At 42.0% G+C, this 23,099-nt stretch overlaps 1 long non-coding RNA gene across 1 annotated transcript; it reads right to left on the bottom strand.

Moving 5' to 3' along the window:
- Positions 1–10,536: 10,536 nt before the first annotated feature.
- LOC120997854 lies at positions 10,537–21,189 on the bottom strand. Its single transcript, XR_005778238.1, has 3 exons — positions 21,056–21,189; positions 20,528–20,533; positions 10,537–10,547 (listed from the first exon to the last, which is right to left on the bottom strand). It is a non-coding gene; the product is annotated as an uncharacterized LOC120997854 (long non-coding RNA).
- Between the last annotated feature and the right edge of the window lie 1,910 nt (positions 21,190–23,099).

Raw genomic sequence — 23,099 nt, 5'->3', positions numbered from 1 at the left:
TCACAATAAAGCAATTTAAAATAACTATCCAATAGTGCATAGAACTTAGCAATGTGATCAATACTTCAATATCTACCTCCTAGAGATACTGTAGGAACAGAATTGATGTCAGTAATCCTGTTCCATCTCCCATTGTTGTAAATTCATTAAGGTCTACAGAGGTTTAACACATCTTTAGTATGACATTACCTTCTATTGACTAAGTGATCATTCCTGTGTTATGGCCAGCATTGTCCATAACATTGAATTTTCCCAGTGGTGTTCTTTTAACATTGTCATGTAATTGCTGTGTCTTATTGACACATATAATTGCCACATAAATTTAGATCCTAGGGAGAGAATAATCAGATTTCACACAAAAATGAAAGACTATAAGAAATGGTAACATTGCGAGAAAACCTCAAATAAAAAACAAGTGTATGCTTAGCAAGCATGACTACATGCATTGTATGAGGTCACTTCTCCACTTCTCCACTTCAGACAATGATTCCTGATGAAAATACAGCAGGAGATTTTTTATTTCTTTGTCTAGCTCTCCCGAAAAGAAATAAAAACACATAGAAAAAAATGAGGGAAATTACCAAATAGGCTAACAATATTCTAGATTGGTAATGTATTAAATGACAAGGCCTGAAAAGATATTAACTCATTAAGGACCGGGCTCATTTTTACCATAAGGACCAGGCCATTTTTTGCAAATCTGACTAGTGTCATTTTATGTGGTGATAACTTTAAAACGCTTTGACTTATCCAGGCCATTCTGAGATTGTTTTTTCGTCACATATTGTACTTCATGACACTGATAAAATGGAGTAAAAAAAAATTCATTTTTATTAATAAAAAAATACCAAATTTACAAACATTTTGGAAAAGCTGCAAATTTCTCTACTTCAACAATACATAGTAATACCTACAAAAATAGTTATTACTTTACATTCCCCATATGTCTACTTCCTTTTTTGATCATTTTGGGAATGACATTTTATTTTTTGGTGATGTTACAAGGCTTAATTCTTGTTTCACACTAAACAAGCTAATAAATTCTTCAGGCTATTATGGTTGTGTGGATACCTAATATGCAGCTTTTTATCCCACTTAACTGCATTGATGCCAAAAGATGTCACTGCAGACTAAGGACCTACACTGCCCACTATCAAAAGACATTGAGCTGTTGTTAAAGGGGTTGTCCGGGAACTAAGAAAATGAAAATACTTAAATATTACTTTATTATAAATATATTCCCAAAATACCTTTCATTAGATAGAATGGCTTGTTTTGTCTGGGGAGCAATAATTAGGAGAAATAAAATGGCCGCCATCCTTTTAGAACAGACAGAACCTGTCCTAATCACACAACAGGACAAGTTACTTCACAACACTGAGCTAAAGAGCTGCCTGATCCTCCTCTCTGCTCTGCGTGTCAGGGATTATAATCCTGAATACAGCTGATAAAATGGAGTTCATGAGGAGACATGAAGTACAGAGAGGACAGAACTGCTCATTACTCCCATCCTCCTCTCTGTACTCTATGTCCCTTCATGAACTCCATTTCTACAGAGATTCAGCTGAAGATCATATTAAACTGTATTCAGGATCATAATCCTTGACAAGCAGAGCAGAAAGGAGGATGAGGCAGCTCTTTAGCTCAGTGTTGTTAAGTAACTTGTCCTGCTATGTCATTAGGACAGGTTTTGTGTGTACTAATAGGACGACGGACATTTTATTTTTCTTAATGACTGCATCCTAGACAAAACAAGCCATTCTAACTAATGAAAGGTATTTGGGAATATATTTATAATTAAGTAATATTTAAGTATTTTCTTTTTCTTAATTCCCGGAGAACCCCTTTAAGGAGTTAGACCTATGACTTATGTAGATATCGCAGAATTTGATTCTCCAGGTTTTAGATTGGCATTTTGAAGATTCAGTAGAGAATATTCAGTCATCTCGTGATAATGTGATTTACATTGTAAATAGAGTTGAGCGAACACCTAGATGTTTGGGTTCGGTGAGTTCGGCCGAACTTGATCCGAACTTGGACCCGAACCCCATTAAAGTCAATGGGGACCCGAACTTCACTTTATTATTTTCTGTTATAACTTGGTTATAACGGAAAATAATAGTATTAGCTTTTTCAGATCTGAGTTTTCACAATCATGAAAACTCAGATCCGACAGTATATTCTAACACAGAGGCGTTCCCATGGTGATGGGGACGCTTCAAGTTAGAATATACTAAGAACTGTGTACATAACTGCCCACTGCTGCCTGGCAGCCCCCGATCTCTTACAGCATCTGATCAGGAGGTGTGTCCTGTACCTGATTGTGATCACCTGTTCTCAGTGGTTCACTATTTAGTCTCGACTTCACCTCCTACTGATGCACATCATGACTAAGGATCCACATCTATAGTGATCCGAAACCGGTCGATTTTCTGCATTGCTGTATGTTGGTTTTTATCTGCACGGGATTAAATAAAGCCTCAAGTATTTTTCAGTGAAGCTGGACCGTCTTTCTTTTTATTGGAATTTCCTATATTAGGTCCAAACTACCCCGATCTGATACTGATGATGTCCACTATAAAACAAAAAAATCCCAAATTAGCAAAATTATAGTGTTGTGATCAGCACATTTATTGATCACCAAATACAATCTTAAATTTACTAATTTCTTAATGAAAGACATGTCAATAGGATGAGAATCCAGTATATTTCCATTGATAAAATATGTCTTATCTAGAAGGCAATGGTCTAATATAGTTTAGTTATGATTTGCATTGCTTTTATATTATTATGATTATCCTACCAGTATGCACAGTGTATAACCTTTACTTCTATGCCTTATTACTGACCAGCAAGTCAGCATTCCTTGAATTTACTAAGCTGACAAATGCCACATAAAGAGTAAAATGCAGCTACATTTATACAGGCCATTTGTCATTTATGGTTCATGAACTGCCTACATTATGCTTAACCCATCATTCTTGTCAAGTGTATAGTTTATGTTTTTTCTCACGTTGACCAAAAGTATAATAAGATAGATAGATAAATAATTAGATCATATATACATAGATAGATTACAGATAGATAGATAGATAGATAGATAGATAGATAGATAGATAGATATGAGAGAACTGATTATAAACATCTGATTTGCATTCGAATATTTTGTGATTCAATTTGAGTAGAAAATGACCTGAATCTAATCGGTCGACCCATTCAGCTGAATCAGACCAATAGATACACAGATATGAAAGTTTTTTTAATCAGTGTGAACAAAAATGTAATTCCAACATTTCTTAAACATTTCATTTTTAAAGTGTTCACTACACAGTAATAATTACATTTTAACTTTATTCTGCTGGTCAGTACGATTTTCAAGACAGCAAATTGACATGTTTTTTCTTACATTTTACTACTCAGATTTTATAGGATGAGCAATAGATTTTATTTATATTATTTTTAGATACATTGGACCTTTTAGATAATTTTTTGTTTATTTTTTAAGGAGGCAAGGTGCGCAATCATCTTATTGGTTAAATAATAAGGTTTAATTGATTAGGTCATTGTGGATGTGGCAATACCGGGTTTGCTTATTTTTTTTGATTTATCTATGAGAAATAGGAAAAGTTTTTTTTTTTTTTTTTCAATATTCTTAAAAACTTTATAAAATTTGCTTGTTGTATACACTGTAATACTGTCACGGCTGAGGATGGGGGAAATCCTCAGCCGTGCGTTCCGGGTGATGTTATGGCTGCTCAGCCAGGAGAACAGGATAGGGAGCAGGTCACCTCCTACAGCGTCCCTACCCTGACCCTAACTCCTAACTGCATGGGCCGACCTTAAAGGTAGGAGGACCCATGCGCCGGTACCTCGGATCCCTAACTCACCCTCCGTCCGGTCCCTGCGCTAGGAGTCAGGGTAAGACGACCTACTCCTCCTAGGCACGGAGGAGCAGGAGTCTCACTGGCCAAGCTGTTGGGAAAAGGGGAACAAATGCAAGCCGATGTATATGGCAGGTGCTGCACTAGTTCCAGTCACCTGCCACAGCCCTGCTGACTGGATCCGTGTGCAGGAAAGCTGAAGTCCACAAATAGCAAACAGAAGTCAGCACAAACTCATCCACACACCGGAACCCAGATACATGGCAGCACTGAATAATACAGGAAAACATAAACCGAACATCATACAGACTTAGCTAAACTTAAACTTAAACTTATGACCACAGTGGTGGCTCTCACAGGCAGATAGAAAAGACAGGAGGCTGCTCCAGATAGCAAGACTGAAACAACCTACTGAGCTCTGCTAAAGAGAGGGTCTATATAGGCCCAAGTGGCCACACCCAAGGGTTGGACACACCCAGTGACATCACACACACACTGGGAAGGAAGTTAACCCTTCCAGTACCACAGAAGGGAAAGACACATAAAGGGGAAGTGCACACAATACAAAATACACCATGCACACAACACACACACCTAACATAAAGAAAGTCAGGTGAGACCGCATGCCAGGGCAGCAAGCTGCCTAGCGATGCTCAGGCTGCTCTGCTGCTAAATACAACACTAGTTGCCCGCGGAAACCACAAGTGAGGCCACAAACAAGCGGCCCTCACCCGTGGTAGAACACCCATACAAAACCGCAGGCAACTGCATGCGGTAAAGAAGTCACAGTCATGGGCATGGCCGTGACAAATACTTCTAAGGCAGGATGTGTTAGTTGCCAGGACATAGCAGGTCTGGGGCCCTTCAGAAGGCCTCTGCCTGTCATGCCAAGTACTCAGCATCCCATGATTGTGTTTGTGGGGTGCCAATCTGAGGATAGAGAGAGCTCCCTCCCACTGTCTAACCGCTCATATGCTATTGACCACAGCATCTCAGAGGTTAAACTGCTGGGATCAGAGTTTTGTCCACTCCAGGTAGTGAATCCAATCCAGTCGGCATCAGAAAGTGATGTTATGTTGCAGGCCCATCTCCTGAGTCCATGCCATCTATGGCACACAATTTTAACTCAGCACACTTTGATGTTATAGTACATCAGTGAGAGGGAATGAGTTAAGGATGAGGTCTATATTGGACTGCCACCATTGTGGGGTAAATTTAATGTACTGTATAACTTTTATACATTTTTTGAGGTGATAGCATGAAATTCTGCTTTTCTGCAATTGATTTTAGGACTTTATTTTCATGACAGTCACAGTGCAATATAAGTTCTAGTAAAAGCAGGGCGGCACTACCTTCTTGAATTCGCGGTGCACGTGTCCGTGGAATGGCGTCCAGACAAACGTTTCAAAGAAGAGGACCGGCACTTCGCAGATGTAGATCACAATGTAGATTTATTCAGTCACATATTCAAGTGGCATAGTGACGCGTTTCAGCACAAGTGTGCTTTCATCAGCAGTCTGATGAAAGCACACTTGTGCTGAAACGCGTCACTATGCCACTTAATTATGTGACTGAATAAATCTACATTGTGATCTACATCTGCGAAGTGCCGGTCCTCTTCTTTGAAAAATGCAATATAAGTGACATGAAAACCTTTTTATAGTTTTTATGCTTTTCTACTTATTTTTATTTATTACAGCAACAGCTGCCAACCACAAGTGAGTCCAAGTACAGCAAGGTACTATCACGGCACAGAGTGTTAAATAAGTACTTGCAGCAATGTAATAGTATGGCACTGCAGGATTTTATGGTTTTTGTTTAAAAATATATTGACATGGGGGGCGTGGTCTGCCAGGCATGTGAGCGGACGTGATCTCCGGAGCTCCTGCACTACCCCGAACTTTTATCCGCCTAATATACCTGTGTATCGATATTATATCGGGATCTCAGCGCTCACAGCATAGGCAACACTGCCGGAACAGAATCCGGCCCTTTCAGTGTCTTTTCAGCGGCCACCATGTCCAGACGGGGGACCGGGAAAGGAAACAGCAAGGCCTCACAAGATGGCGCCAGGAGCGCCACACCGCGACGCAAAGACAGAGTGACGGATATGCAGCAAGAGGTGGCAGAGCGGCTGAGTCAGTTTGCGCACACACCGGAGCCTCTCAGGGAGAGTTGCACCTCTGGCACCGGTCACAGTGAGTCCTCCTTGACTGGAGCGGGACGGGAGTCTGAAGGGGAAGGGCCTGAGGAAGTGATGGGCCTGAAACAGCACCCTAACAGATTCGCTGCCATTCAAGACCCAGATGGCGCTGGGGACTCTGATGCAATGTACTCAGATGTAGAGGAGCCCACTATAAAAGACGTTCTCCAGGCCATTTCTAAGTGGGGCAAGTCACTTACTATCCTGACCATGCAGGTGGGGGCTATTAAAGAGGACATCTCTATTGTCAGGCATGATATTAGAAAGCTGGCGGACCGCACTACATCCCTGGAGGATCGCATGGGAGACATGGAGGATGAGGTGCAGCCGCTAAAAAGAGCAGCAGCGGAACATTCTCGCCGGCTTGACATTATTTCTGCCAAACAAGATGACATGGAAAATCGCCTGAGGCGTAATAATGTGCGGTTAGTGGGTGTACCTGAAAAAGTGGAAGGCCCAAATCCCACCGAGTATTTTGAGAAATGGCTCAAAGATCAGTTTGGAGAGGGCGTATTGTCTCCCTTATTTGCTATTGAAAGGGCGCACAGAGTTCCGTCGCGGCCATTGCCACCAGGAGCGCCACCAAGACCTGTCCTGATGAAAGTACTGCACTATAGGGATAGAGACTCTATTCTACGCAAGGCCAGAGATATGCCTGATCTCTCCATAGATGGTCGCAGAGTCTCGTTCTTTCCTGATTTTTCTATGGAGGTCCAGAAAAGGCGCGCCCGTTTCCTGGATGTAAAGCGACGTCTGCGGGTACTTGGAACATCGTACTCAATGCTATATCCGGCGAAGATCAGAATAGTGGCTCTTGGAACCACAAGCTTCTTTGAAGACCCGAAAGAGGCATCCAGATGGTTAGATCAACATGAGCGGCAGCTCCGGGCGGAAGGGAATCAAGGCGACTGAGAGGCCCATTTGGAAGAAGGGACAATGCACCCACTGTAGGGTGAATATGTTCTGTGTAACAGCGAAGTTTTGAATCTTGCTAAATTTTCATATTTGTTTTACATGTTTTTATATGATTTAGTAAGAGGTCCAGCTGCATATACGTGATACTAGGTTGGTGAGCAATGCTAACATAGTCTATTATGTTCAACTATACTTGGGGTTAGTGCAGGAAGGTACACAGTTTTATACGTTCCAGTTACTTGATAGGGTGTGAGTGTACCTGGCGTGATACAACAGTTTGAGATTACGCCAGACGTCACGGGTTTGGGAGGCCAGCTTTGCTGACAGATTTTAGGAATACCCACGGGCCTTAATATTAAGGTATATTAGTGGGGTCTGTTAGAAGGCGAGACTTCCAGGGTTAGGTAATGAGGGAGGGAATGTTTGGGGATGGGGGGGGAAGGGGGGAGTTAGGGAAAGGGGATCTTAGGTCCATGATGATGATCCAGGGAAGACCGACACTGAAGAAGTATGTTTTACAGCATCCGGTACATATATGGGTTTGCATGTTTGAATATGGCTAGTCCAGTGAATTTCCTGAGCTGGAATATTAGAGGGGTTAAAGACGCCATCAAAAGAAAGGCAGTAATGGAAACGATAAAGTCATATTATCCCATAATTTGTTGTCTACAGGAGACGCATCTCCTTCCGGAGCAATCCCACTTATTGTCCCCTAGTTGGACATCTCAATGTTATCATTCTACTTACTCCTCATATGCAAGGGGGGTAAGTATTTTGATTCATAGACAGCTAAGTTTTAACTGTATAGATAAGAGGATGGATCCGAATGGGGGCTATGTCTTCCTATATGGAACACTTTTTAATGTTCAATGTATTATTTGTGGGATTTATATACCGCCACCATATTCCCCGACTGCCCTTAAAAAGCTGATAGCCTTTATGTCAGACTATCCGAGTGTACCTGCATTGATCTTGGGGGACTTTAATAATGTGATCTGTACGGAATGGAACAGGTTGCAGACCTCTGATGTTCATTCAGGGGGGCAAATTACGCCATTTGGGAGACTTCTGGAGGAGGCATCATTATTGGATTTCTGGAGGCTGCGTAATCCCTCTGTACGGCAGTATTCTTGCTGTTCTAGTACCTATCAGACACTGTCGAGAATAGATCTAGCGCTGGGGAATGAGGCGATGGGGTGTCGTATCTGCAACATTGAATATTTACCTAGGAAAATTTCTGACCACTCCCTCATTTTGGTGTCAGCTAACTTCCTTACCCCCTTGAACAGTGGGAGACCACTGTGGAAATTTAATCCATTCTGGTTGTCAGTGATACCTACAGTATCATATATTGGGACAGTGCTGACAGAATTTTTTACCATTAATCTTGTGGGATCTTCTCCATTGATAGTATGGGATGCCATGAAGGCATTTCTGCGGGGAATACTAATTGCAGAGGTCAATAAAAAACGGAATGAGTCTCGAATAACAATTAGGAATTTGGAGCGCCTGTTGGTGGATGCGGAGACCCAATACGTTCGACAGCCCACGGAATTGCTCAGGGAGCAGTGGCAAGAAACACAGCGTAAACTAAATGATAAGATTCTCCTCAGGGCAAAGAATAAACGTTTCTTTCAGAAACAATCATTTTATGAAGAAGGGGAAAGAACAGGTAGATTGCTATCACTGCTTTCTAAAGCACAGCAGCCTTCTGCATATGTCGCTGCTCTTTGCGACAATGAGGGGACTGTCTGTACTGCTCAGGATAGGGTAGTGGAAATTATGCATACGTTTTATTCATCCCTTTATGAGTCCAAGACCAGTGCAGGAGTGCCAGAAATTGTAGGATTCCTGGATGGGATACAACTCCCCACGTTAGGGGCAGATCAGGTGTCAGCCTTGGACGGACCCATTACAATTACAGAGCTGGAAAGGGCCCTGAGTGAAATGTCAAATACCAAGGCGACAGGGAGTGATGGATTACCTGCCGAAATATTTAAAACATTTGCCCCTATTCTGCTCCCCCAGTTGCTGGAAGTGTTCAAGGAGGCACAATGTCAGGATGGGTTGCCTCTTAGCATGAATGAGGCGATCATAGTCGTTATCCCTAAGCAGGGTAAAGATCCTCTGTTAGCTGAATCATATCGGCCTATTTCATTATTGCAGGTCGATGTGAAGATATTGGCTAAAGTATTAGCGAATAGGCTCAATACTGTGATCACATCACTAATACATACGGATCAGGCCGGATTCATGCCCAACATGTCAACGGCTGTTAATATTAGACGCCTCTTCCTGAATATACAGGTGGGCCGATTCCACGGGTTGAATGCGGCGGTCGCGTCTCTGGACGTGGCCAATGCATTTGATAGTGTGGAATGGGATTACCTGTGGGCCGCACTCAGGAGGATGGGCTTTGGATCTGTCTTTATCCAATGGATCAAGCTTTTATATAAAATCCCCACTGCTAGGATTAGGGTTAATGGAGTTCTTTCTCACTCCTTTCCGTTACACAGAGGGACAAGGCAGGGGTGTCCATTATCGCCCTTGCTTTTTGCAATAGCTATTGAGCCGTTGGCAGCGGCATTGAGGGAGGCGCGGGAGGTTCAAGGTTTTAAATATGGAGGGATAACTGAAAAGGTGGCCCTCTATGCTGATGATATGCTTCTATTCCTTGATGATTGGAACTCCTCCCTTCCGGCAGCCATGAGCATCATAAATGGGTTCAGTAGGTTATCGGGACTGTGCATTAACTGGTCCAAGTCTGCACTTATGACGCTTTCGACTGAGGAGGGGCGAAGTGGAGGCTCTACGGAGGGCTTGCAACTAGTCAAATCCTTTAAATACCTGGGTGTTCAGGTCACCATTGATGTAGCGGACTATGAAAAATTAAACCTGACTCCGTTAATACAGCGATTTCGACAGAAGGTGCAGACGTGGACTAAGTTGCCACTCTCAGTAATAGGAAGAGTTAACCTTATAAAAATGATTTTAATGCCACAGCTCCTATATTTGCTACATAATGCACCTGTATGGGTGCCTGCCAGATTTTTTGTCACAGTTAATGCTATATTCAGGGACCTGATTTGGAAGAGAGGAGTTCCACGTATTAAACTAGCAACGCTGTGCAGATCAAAAACGGATGGGGGACTCGGGGCTCCGGATCCGTGGATTTATTATTTAGCTGCCTAACTTCAACAATTGCGGGGATGGGGAGTGGAGGAAGGAATTGATAAAGCAGGAAGAATAGTGGGTCACTATCTTAAAGGCAAGAATCTGATGACGGCACTGGAAGATGGATCATTGGATAAAATGGGAAGCGACATCCCGCTACTACGGGTGATTCATAAAGTCTAGTGGAAAGGCAAGTCAATAGCTGGGGTACAGGGTTATACTAGGTTCACCGCAATTTGGCCTAACCTTCTGTATGCAGAATTACATAAAGTGCCTGGTGTCCAGGTTTGGGGTAGGTACGGACTCACTTACATGCACCAGTATATGAGGGGAATACTCTGAAAGAATATGCCCAACTTCAAAAGGAATTTATGCTCCCACACTCCCAATTTTATTTATACTTGCAGATGCGACACGCTATACGTGCTCAGGATGCAGCAGGGGGGGGGGTTGCTCCGGCCTCCAGAAATCTGATGATTGATTTAGCTAGTTCCGGGGGTTCCACCAGAGGGGTCATATCATTGCACTATAGCAGCCTTATGGAAATGAAGTTTAAAAAGCAACCTCTTCGGTTGTATGATAAGTGGCGGGAGGATATTGACGACCTGACAGAAGAGCAATGGCGTGCAGTATTGGAAGGGTTCACAGATGTTGCGGTTAGCGAAACGCATAGAATGTCGCAATTACTGTTGCTGCATAGAGTTTATCAAACACCTGTCCTTTTGAGGAGAATGGGGTACAGGTCGGATGACATGTGTCCTAGATGCGGTGCACCCAATGCTACGTTGATGCACCTTATGTGGAACTGCCCTAGGTTGAGGAGATATTGGGAAGGCATAATAGATCTAATACGGAAAGTGTTCGAGATAAGAGTGGAGGCAGATGCCAGATTATGTGTATTAGGTTGCACTGAGTCCGTACAACTAGCTGCTGAGCAAAAATTAGCGGTAACCCGCATATTGTATCAAGCAAGAAAGGTGATTGCGTTCCATTGGGTGGATCATGATCCTCCGGAGGTGGGGGAGCTTGTTCGTAAGGTTCATACACTGTTACAAATGGAAAACTTTGTATACCAGAAGAGAAACAACAGTAAAAAGTATGAGAAGATTTGGGGAAGGTGGAGGCAATACTACAATATTGTAGACTAATGTTGCTTAAAATAGATACTGGAATCCACATTGTCCCGGATCCACTCATATTTTTAGAGGTCACACATAGGAGACAGCGGTGTCATAGATTACTGGGAGCAGGTACGGGAGGTGTGCTGCCAAAGGGTATGGGGTATAGTCTACTGGAATGTGGAATGGTATATACGTTCTACTATGCTGTAATGTAATGTACTGATATATTTGAATTAATGACATGCAAAATGTGTCTGAGGTGTATGTGCCGGATGTCCAGCTAAACTGTATAACTGATGCATTTCTATATTGAACGCTTTCTGGAATAGACTTTTGGAGGGTCTCTACCTGGATCCAGGACGTTGGGGTATGGGGGGGGGGGGGGGGACTGTTTCGTTTGTCTTATAAAATGTTTTGAAAATCCCAATAAAAACAATCTGATTTAAAAAAAATATATATATTGACATGAGAAATTAAATTTTTTTTAAAATATGTTAAACATAATGTGATTTTAAAAAATTGGTCATTTTCTGATGAGACATTACCTTTAACCATATACAAGCTAAGGTAAGGGTAGACACATTTGTAGAAGATATATAAGAAGGTAAGGTTAGAATTAGAGTGAATAGTTCACAAACCTAAGGTCTGAAGGTTCGGTTAGATAACCTGGATAAAAAGTTGTACTGAGGTGGTCGCACATGTACAATTCCATCCTTCAGCTACCACCAGTCATATCTACTGTTAATAGCTGTGAGAGTTAGACTACTTTTACATATGAGTACAGCCATTCACCAAGCTGTTCTGGAACAGAATACTGGTAATCGGCCAGACAAAAACTGATGCCTGCAGCTTGTTTTTTTCTGCTGAATCCTGGCAATTTGGTGGGTATCAGCTGGATCTCTATAGTTAATGGGGCCGGTGGGCATTCCAGTACCCTCCGGCAATGCAGAACCCAGAGATCTCTTACCATATATGTGAAACTACCTTTACAGGACGAGAGCTGCTACAGAAAGGACAAACCCCCTAAAAAAGGATATGCCCACTGAAAATGACATGCCCTTCGAGCTGCCAACCTGAATAAAATCTAGCAGAGGAACTAAAGCAATAAATGAGGAGTGCTCTGTATCTATTTGTGGTAAGAAGTTTAAAAAAATGCATCCCACTATCTTAACTTCAGTTTCCGTAGAGGATAAAGGGGCTGTATGAAATCGGATAAGAAAGGGTCTGTCCTTTTTCCAGCAACAGTACCATGTTGTGTTTAACCTAACTCAAGTGAATAGGGCTAAGTGGCAATACTAATGAGACTATGGACAAAAGCAGCTATGTTTTTCTATGACTAACCACTTAAGTACTGGGCCCATTTTTTTTTAATTTACCATGTCTGTTATGGGAAAACAGGATAAAATTCTCTGTGGGGCTAAATAAAAAAATAAAAAAATTGCAATGGCCAGGATACGGGTTGTTAATATTCTGTATTTGTCATGACGCCAATTGCAGCGTGTGCAGGGTACTATCCCAGGGCCCTTCCAAGGTGATATAACGCACGTCCCAGATTAGGAATGCCAGAGTAGTGTAATGGCTTATAGTGTCTCTGTAGAGTAGTGATAATTGTGTCACGGTGTCTAACTGAGGAGGAATTTGCTTCTCCTAGGACTCTGGACTTATCTCACAGATGGATTCTCAGGGGATGCTTTCTTCCTGGAATTCTGTAGTTTGTCTTTAGTTTTCTGTTTTCTTCTTCCAGCTGAGCTGAAGGTGCTCAGACTGGGTATATGGCCAAGTCTCAGTTGAGACTAGGTCCTTGCTGTCTTCCCTATACAGGGGAACTCCTCACACACACACCCTACCCCTAGCAGGGTGTGGGCTACACTCACTCTAACTTTCTACTCCACCCATGCTGCAGGATGTGGAAACTGCTCATTTCTCTCACAGAGGGGATACACTAAACTGGGACTTGTACTTGCCAATGAGTTGCTGCCACCTACTGGTAACCAGGCAAATTACATGAACAATTACATTAAACATAGTTTATATGCACATTTGTGAAAAACATAAGCAAAATCACATCAAATAGAGGCATGTAGTAACACAACTCTGGGGTAAACAACAAAATGAGCCCTAGGTTGGAGGATGAAAATTCACTTATTATACAAAAGGTCATCCAGACCAAAAAATCCCTTTAGGGGTCCCAACAAAAAAGTTTAATGTATATAAAACAAATTCTTTAATTGTACCTTTAAAATTAAACCTACAGACGACAGATCATGAACAAATAAAACTATTAGGGACTGGCAATATGTCACTTATAGTCTTGGAATTGCTGGGAGGACTGAGTGGGTGCTTTATTTATCTGTGTGTTTATGGATATTATTACCACATTGTGTAATATGGAACAGACTCACTTCCATCTGTCACCATCCACAGTAGCCACTGGGGACGGTTAGGACTTATCACAAATTGTTCATGATCGTTATTTAATTTTAAAGGTACAATTAAAGAATTAGTTTTATATACATTAAACTTTTTTGTTGGGACCCCTAAAGGGATTTTTTGGTCTGGATGACCTTATGTATAATAAACAACTCTGGGGTGTTACACATTCCACCAAGGTTTTTGTTTTGGGGGTTTTACATATTGGAATCCATGGTGCACTACAAATGACATGAAGGTCTTGTTTTGTGGCTCAATAAGAATACAGCAAAACTAACTTGTATATATTTTTTTTGTTTTACTACTTAAAAAAGAAAATTCTTTGCATTGCCATTTTCTGCCATAACTTGTATAAATGTATAAGGGCTTGTTTTTTGTGTGTCGAACTGTAGTTTTTGATCACTGTTATTCATTTTTTTGGGGGGTAAAGGTGACTAGAAAATGGCAAATTGTGTGGATTTTTTTCCATTATGGCATTCACTACACAGGTGAATTTTAATTAAAACATTTTTTATTGGTCAGACATTTTTGGATGAACACCATACCTATATCCCCACCTATAATCAACCCATATACACCATAGAATAGAATAGAAGTATATGTGGTTCAATAATAAACACAAGCTAGTCATACATCCATCATGATTATAGTATCAAATTTTTATTTAACATATATTACAGATTGGAATACAGAAATAAATTAAAACGGTTAAATACACCAACACAGTGGTGGTGACCACACAGCTGGAAAAATGCAATAAAGTGCAAGTACATTTTCAGATGTGACAATACCTGATATGTTTATTTTTTTTAAATATATATTTTATATGTAAAATTAGGAAAAGGGGAGTGATTTAAACTTTTTAACTTTTTTTTTACTTTTGCATTAAAAACTTTTAACTCCCCCCCAATAAATATCTGTTAGGGTGAATAGGATTTTGACACTCTCCCTACTGAGCTATGCTTCATGCACAGCTTAGCAGGGAGCTTCCCATGGCAGCCTGGTAAGCCTCAGAAGTGTCAAGGCTGCCATAGTAACCGATCGGAGCCCACAATTTCACTGCAGGGGCTTCAATCCGAAGGTAGAGAAATCCGCATCCGACTGTCTTGCCTCACAGATGCCGTAATCGGTGTAAAATGATGGGGTTAGGCGTGATCACCATTCTCTGTTATTGCGCCGGGTGTCTACTCCATACATTACCTCAGTCAAGGTGATATACTGGTATGTCATGGGGTTGAAGGGGTTAATAATATCCTCACTTATCTAATTTAATAAAATCCTTTAAGGAATTGCCAAATAACAGTTTTAGCATCAGTCATGAAAAAGGGTTATTCCATGATTGATGTAAAAAGAACCAGTCTTAAACCTCACATGAGCTCTCCTCATTCATTGCTCCAATTGCTCCAAATCTGTGAGATTTATTTCAAGTTGGCAGCTCAGAGGGCACGTCCTTTCTGCTGCTCTCCCTGTAACTGTCATAGCTTCTAACAGTAAATATGACTGGTGGCAGGGTGAAACTGAACATATGCATCCAACTTAGCAGGTGATGTGGAAATTAAACTATTACTATTCATATTGAATTATATTAAAATAACATTTACAGGTGGCACAACCCCTTTAAGTGTGAAATTGCTTGTAGTTTTAAAAGTAAATGACCATATTACAGGCATAGTCATGGTTCACTTTTACTACTGAATATTATAAAGACACATCTGAAAAAAATGCTTAAGTTTCAGCTTTTGTCAAATTGATTCAAATTAACAGAGCATGACAATAGAGAATATCATTAGAAAGAAAAATCTGAGTAGAGCTGTTTATCAGTAAGTATGTGATAGTTAGTGAAGCATAATTACAGTGAAATAACTGACAGTGATGCACTCTCTTTTTATTACTGGGTTCAAAAGAGCAAATCAACATAATGTAATGACTTTATTACTTTTTACTGTTCTAATATTGAGGAACTAACCAAATATGCATTCTTTTTATCATGATGAATTACCTAGACATCGCTATATTAAGCGGCACTGAAAATAGTGGTTCGGAGAACCTTTGATGGTTTTTTTAACCAATTTTGAGGTAGTTTAAAAACCAATTCAACATATGTACAATATGAGATTGCCTATATAATTTTTTTTAATTTGGCATCTTTGTAACATTTTTGGGGATTAGTGATGAGCGGCAGGGGTCATATTCAAATTCATGATATTTTGCAAATATTTTGTAGAATATTCATTGCATATTCGTGAATTCGTATATTCTTTATATTCTACATTCTTTTTTTTTTTACGCGAAAATTGGCAAGTTAATTATCGTGTAATATGTGAATATTTTAAACGCTTAATACAGGCGTGGGTCAAAAACGAATATATAGCACTATAGAATATGAGTCATTTGCCCACAAGCAACTTAGGCAGGGAGGAACCATGACTTCAGATGGAAAAAAATGATGAATATTCTAAAAAACAAATATATAGCACTATTTTCAATATAGTGCTATATAATCGTAATGACGAATATTCATCATTTCTTTCCATCTGAAGTCATGATTCCTTCCTGCTTAAGTTGCTTGTGGGCCAATGACTCATTGGCCCATAAGCAAGAAGCACGGAGGAATCATGTGTTCAGATGTAAAAAAATGAAGAATATTCGTCATTACTAGGGTTGAGCGAACCCAAAGTGTAAAGTTCGGGTGCGTACCAAACTTTTGGATTTTTGGACCCGGACCCGAACCCGAACATTTCAGTAAAAGTTCGGGTTCGGGTTCGGTGTTCGGCGATTTCTTAGCGCCTTTTGAAAGGCTACAGAGCAGCCAATCAACAAGCGTTTAACTGTGTGACCTTAGAAGCCATCACAGCCATGCCTACTAATGGCATGGCTGTGATTGGCTAGTGCAGCATGTGACCCAGCCTCTATATAAGTTGGAGTCACATAGCGCTGCACGTCACTCTGCTGTGCTTAGTGTAGAGAGAGGATGATGCTGCTGCTGTGAGGGAGAGAATAGGACAGAATCTGTTATCAGAACTCCAATTGAACTCAGCGATCTACATAGATATAGTTGTGTGGGTGCAGTGCACAATCTTTTTACCCTGCCCTGAGCCCAGTGCCAGAGAAAAATAACTTTTATCCGTCTGGCGGCGGCCATTTTATGCAAGCTCAGTACACCAGCACTGCATCTGTGCTTTTGTGACATTCAAATCCAAGCTTGAAATACTGCAGTAATAATCTGGCTTTGAAAAAACACCCATTTTTGGCAATATCCAACATCTGGTGCCTTTGCAGGATTAGTCAGTGTGCAATTTAAGCTAGAAAAACAGCTATAATTTTCAAGGTTTTTAAAAACACCCTTTTGGGGCAAAATACACTATTTTACAGCCCTTGCTGCATCTGCACATGTGAAATTCAAGTGTTATATACAGCTTTCATATTCTGTTAGTAAAAAAACACCCTTTTTTTGCAATAAACTTAATATCGCAGCCATTGCTGCATCTGTGATTGTTGAAAACAAGTTTTAAAAACTTCAATAATTTTCTGGCTTTCAAAAAACACCCATTTTTGGCAAAATCCAACATCTGGTGCCTTTGCAGGATCAGTCAGTGTGCAATTTAAGCTAGAAATACAGCTATAATTTTCTGAGTTTTTAAAAACACCCTTTTTTGGCAAAATACACAATTTTACAACCCTTGCATCTGCACATGTGAAATTCAAGCATTATGTACAGCTTTTATATACTGTTAGTAAAAAAAAACACCCTTTTTTTTTTGCAAAATACTTAATATTGCAGCCCTTGCTGCATCTGTGATTGTTAAAAACAAGTTTTAAAAACTGCAAATATTTTTTGTCTTTAAAAAAACACACCCATTTTTGGCAATATCCAACGTCTGGTGCCTTTGACTCATTAGTCAGTGTGCAATTTAAACTAGAAATGCATCTATAATTTTCTGGGTTTTAAAAAACACCCTTTTTGTGCAAAATACACTATTTTACAGTCCTTGCTGCATCTGCACGTGTGAAATTCAAGCATTATATACTGCTGTCATATTCTGTTATTAAATAAACACCCATTTTGGGCAAAAAACTTAATTTTGCAGCCTTTGCTGCATATATCATTGTGAGATACACCCTTTAGATACTGTGGTTCTATTCTGTTATTTTAAAAACAGACATTTTGGGCAAAAAAATTAAATTGCAGCCTAGTCTGTATCTGTACATGTGAGATACAACCTTTACATAAATATGAGGAGAGCGACAAATAAGGGACGTGGCCCAGGTCGTGGTGCTGCTGGTGGGCTCCGGTTGCAGGAAGAGGACGTGGTCGATCTCTGCCAGCTACACGCACAAGTGAAACACCTTCCTCAGGTGCGAGTAGGCGTCAGAACCTGCAGCGGTATTTGGTCGGGGCCTAATGCGGCTCTACAAATGGTGAGGCCAGAACAAGTACAGGCGATAGTAGATTGGGTCGCTGACAGTGCCTCCAGTTCCTTCACATTGTCTCCCACCCAGTCTCCTACTGAAACATCAGAGTTGGCACCTGCAGCCGATGTCTATCAGTCTTTCACCTCACCCCCTTGCAAATCAGCCAAGCAGTCAGAGCCCCAAGTCATGCAGCAGTCTCTTCTGCTTTTTGATGACTCCTGTTAGCAGGGTTTCCCAGGGCCATCCACCTATCCCTGACCGAGAAGTGAAAGAGATTGAGTGCACCGATCCCCAACCACTAATTTTTCAAGGGTGCAAAAGCGGAGCGGCCGTCCCCTAGACAATACGCCTGCTACTGCACACCCCAGCAAGGGACCGAGCACACCAAAGCCAGCTCCAAGGAGTTCCCTGGGGTGGCAGTTCTTCAGACAATGTGCTGACGACAAGATACGAGTGGTTTGTACGCTGTGCAATAAGAGCCTGGAGCGAGGCATAAATGTTCTCAACCTGAGCACAACCTGCATAACCTGGCATTTAAGTGCAAAGCACGAGTTGCAGGGGAGTAGACACCTCAAAAACCAAGAAAGGTCTCTGGCTCCTCCTGCTTCCTATTCTGCTGCAGTCTCGGCCTCTTCATCCACCTCTGGAGTGACAGTGCCACCTGCCACCCCGCAAACAGAGGATCTGCCAGCAACACCACCACCTGGGTCACCAAGCAACTCCACAATGACCCACAGAAGCGTTCAGCTTACCATCTCCAAAATACTGGAGCAGAAGAGGAAGTGTTCTGATTCTGGTTCTGATCCAATAGTCAGGCTAGGTTGATGTACTGCTCCTAATCAATATCAAATGGAAGGCATACGTACGCTGAGAGAAATCACACACAGACTGTCACAGAGAAGTCAATGCTAGATGTTCCGATTATTATTAGCGATACATGGGTTTATATAGGGTAATAAGAGGAACTTTATGACTCAGCTGGTTGATCTCATTGTCACATTATTTGACCAGTGGTCACGTATCACATATCACAAGACAATAGCAAAAGTCAGCAATATCATAAAGTGTTTAGTAAGGGATTAGTGAGGGTGTTGGCAGTTTCATCAGGGGCCATTTTGTTAAGCAAACTTTTAGTCATTATACAAGCAAGTATACACTGAATATACTGAATATATGATTCCACAACAGTCCCCCCTTGTAGACTTGATTGTAGACTTTCCCTAATCCTAGCGAATCCACAGTAAATATCATTCGTATCCTCTTCACCGACAGTGGCGACAACCTATCCCTTGTGGATAAGCTCCCGGTTAAGCGGACTTCCGATAATACCCTGGGATTCATCTGTCCCTAATTCGTGTGTCTTGGATCTTCAGTCTTGGGTGGAGGAGGTACATCAGCTGGAGAAGGCGGAGGCGTTGGAAATGGAGGAATCTTTTCCATATCATCTACTGCTGTGCTAGCCATTTGTTCATAGAGGAGCAGTATGGGTTCTTCAGCGGTTTTCTTTTTCCGGGTGATGCGGTTAATGCAAGAAACAACAACTTTGATCAGTAGGTAGCTTACAAACAATATGAGGGCTATCTGTAATATCCCCTCAAGTATTCCCATCAGCCATCCACCAATTCCCTTGAACCAGTTACTGGGATTAAGGAATGAAAAAGTGTCAGACCACCATGTTGATTTGTCTGCTCTATGGGCCTCTAACCATTTATCACGTATCTCACTCATCTTTTCCAGGCCTGCTTTTACTTGTAGATTACCTTGTGGATCGATGTAATGGCAGCATGCGGTGCCTACTATCTGACACATACCTCCATCCTTCGCAGTCAAATAGTCTAATACTAAAGTGTGTTGGTTAGTAACTATTATAAGCTGATTCTGGACAATATTAGATGTGTTCAGCAGTTTCATTATCTCCCAAATCTGGTCATCTAAATAATCAGTAGCCATTACTAGTTTGTCATACGTTTGCATAATCATAGGATAGATAAACAGGGTACTGAAGAATTTGTTGGCACCACTCATTTCCACAAGATGAGGTTTTCCATTTGGTCTAGGAATGTTGTCTGCAGCTCTTTTGTACAAGGTGTGTTTGGGGATAACATTGACATTCAGGTTTTCATGGGGCAGTAGAAAAGTGGCTGGCGTGAGTCTGGCAATTGTACACAAACCATTGAAATCCGGGGGAAGCCATTTATATGCCCTGTGTCCACATACTATGTATATGTTTTCTGGAACAGAGACCACTGTGGTATTGAACAAACGAGTGATTAAGTAGGCTAATACGACACCTTCTGCTAGTTTTTGACCCTCTTTCTGGCCCTCTGTGGTGTTACTCTTTATCCCTGTTATTAGGTCACCTATACTGCGGCGGGCGCACGCTAAATCACCACTTGCTCCAGCATATATGCCAATGCACTGTACTGGACTGTCCGGGTTGGAGTCGTTACAGCCTGATTTGTTATGGGAACTAAAAACCATACCTTGGGTCTGGACCTGTAGACAGTGACAGTGCGTCCAATTTGGAAAGCAGGATACATTGCTCCACATATAGTCATTCCAGGGCATATTGCTATACTCAGCTGAGGGTCCAGTTCTGTTTATCATTAGCCATGGGGACCCATCCCATGCTACCACCATTAGGGAGGCTATCCTGTTGTTATCTTTAGGCGTTACCTCCTTTATACTAGAAAGGAAGATAGCTGATCCTGCCAAAGCTTTCAATTCTAGGAGGGTTAGGGGTACAGCTAAATAAGGCATAGCCCTAGCATTTACTGGGCCATGTGTACATATCCAACAATCTTTCAGTGAGGAGGTGGTGTCAGATTCACCTTCCTTCAGGCTCTCATACAACACCTGATGATGTTTGACAAACTTATTGTCCCACCCGTCATCCTGTGGGGGAGGCGTATATGCACTGGTGAGTGTTAATAGTGCTAACAGACAGAAGAAAATCATTTTATTAGCTCTGGATCTGGCGGGTTCCTTATCCTTTTGCAGTGGGAAGCGTGGATCCAGGTGGGTCTTCCTTCGAGCTTTACAGAAGTCGGAGTGGTCAGTAGCACTTGGTAGGGCCCCTCGAAGCGTGGTTCTAAAGTACTTCTGACGTGTTTCTTGACTACTACCCACTCTCCTGGTTTTAGAGTGTGACTGCCCTCTAGGGAGTTAGGATCTGGAATGGAAGAAGAGACTTGTGCATGGATGTTAGACAACTGTTTGCTCAAAGCTATCACATATTTTGCAACAGATTCATAATGCATTTGCAATTGTTGTGGGAAGTACAGTCCCAACCGAGGTCCTGACCCAAACAATATTTCATGTGGAGTCAGCTTGTGAGGAGGTTTGGGAGTGTGCCTGACTGCAAAGAGTGCTATTGGTAAACACTGAACCCAGTTGAGCCCTGTTTCCCTAGTCATCTTCAGCATTTTCGATTTTAATACCCCATTCAGCCTTTCGACCTTGCCACTACTTTGGGGTCTGTAGGGTGTGTGAAATGCCAGGTGTGACCCTACCATCTTCCAGACCTCTTGGGTTAGGTTAGCAGTGAATGCTGGGCCCTAATCACTCTCAATTACCTCAGGTACCCCGTACCTACAGACAGTTTCCTGTATCAATTTCTTAGCAGTAGTTATTGCTGTCTGATTCCTGACGGGGTAGGCTTCTGGCCACCCAGAGAACATGTCTACCACTACTAACACGTATTGAAATCCTTGGCACATTGGCATCTGGATATGATCGATCTGGATCCTCTGGAAGGGGTATAAGGCTTTTGGGAGACATCTTTTGGGCGTGGGCTCAGTCCTACCGGGATTGCATTGGGCACAGATTAGACATGACTGGACGTATTTCACCAGGACAGGGGTAATTCCTGGGGCTACCCATATTTTATCAATGAGCTCCTTCATTATTGTCTTAGATTGATGAGTGGGTCCATGGGCCACAGAGGCAATTACTGGATAGAGCGCTCTAGGCAAGCACACTTTCTTCCCTTGTGTCCAAAGTCCGGATTCTTCTTCAAGGGCTGACTCCTTTATCCAGGTTTCCTTTTCTGAGCGAGTGGCCTGCTTCTGCATTTGTTTCAGTAGATCCCATGATACTTCTTGTTGTTTGAGATCCTCTTGTGCCAGCATGATTTTATCTGGCTGTGCTCCTTCCTCTTTCATTGCTGCCTGTTTAGCTGTTTGGTCAGCCAAGGCATTACCTTTTGCTTCTGGTGTATCAGCATGAGTATGCGCCTTTACTTTGATTACTGCCACTTTGGTGGGCAGGAGTACTGCAGACATTAAAGCCTCCACTGCTGGAGCATGTTTAATTGGAGTTCCTGCGGCCGTGATGTAATCTCTGGCCTTCCATATTACTCCAAAATCATGAACTACTCCAAAGGCATATCTGGAGTCTGTGTAGATGTTGGCAGTGGAGTCTTTTGCTATGAGGCAGGCCTCAGTAAGGGCTATGAGTTCAGCCTCTTGTGCTGACTGGTCTGGGCGCAATTGCCTTGCACACAGCACTTCGTACTCACTAGTGACTGCCATGCCTGTATGGAATTTTCCTTTGTCATCGGCATACCTTGACCCATCCACAAACAGTGTCCACTGGGGGTTTTGCAAAGGAGTATCTTGTATTCATGGTGCTGTTCCCACTTCAGCTTCCATCATTGTAATGCAGTCATGATCTGGTTCCTCATTAGGTGAGGCAGTAGCTGTCCATAATTCCTCTTCCTGGAGATCCTCTTCTGCATGTAAATCAATAAAATCCACAGAATCTCTTTCTGCAGTATACTCCCCCCTTGGGAGAGGAAGGAGTGCAGCTGGGTTGAGGATGTTGCATCTCTGAATGATGACATTATCTGGCAGAAGCAGGCTACACTGAAGCCTGAGGTGGCGTTGTGCAGTGAGGTGTCTTGGTTGTGTCTGTTGGAGGATAGCCGAGATGTCATGAGGAGCCATGATGGTGAGGGGGTGT

The sequence above is a fragment of the Bufo bufo genome, chromosome 4 (genome assembly GCF_905171765.1).
Source record: "Bufo bufo chromosome 4, aBufBuf1.1, whole genome shotgun sequence".
Taxonomy (NCBI): Eukaryota; Metazoa; Chordata; class Amphibia; order Anura; family Bufonidae; genus Bufo; species Bufo bufo.
This window is presented reverse-complemented; position numbering and strand designations above follow the sequence as displayed.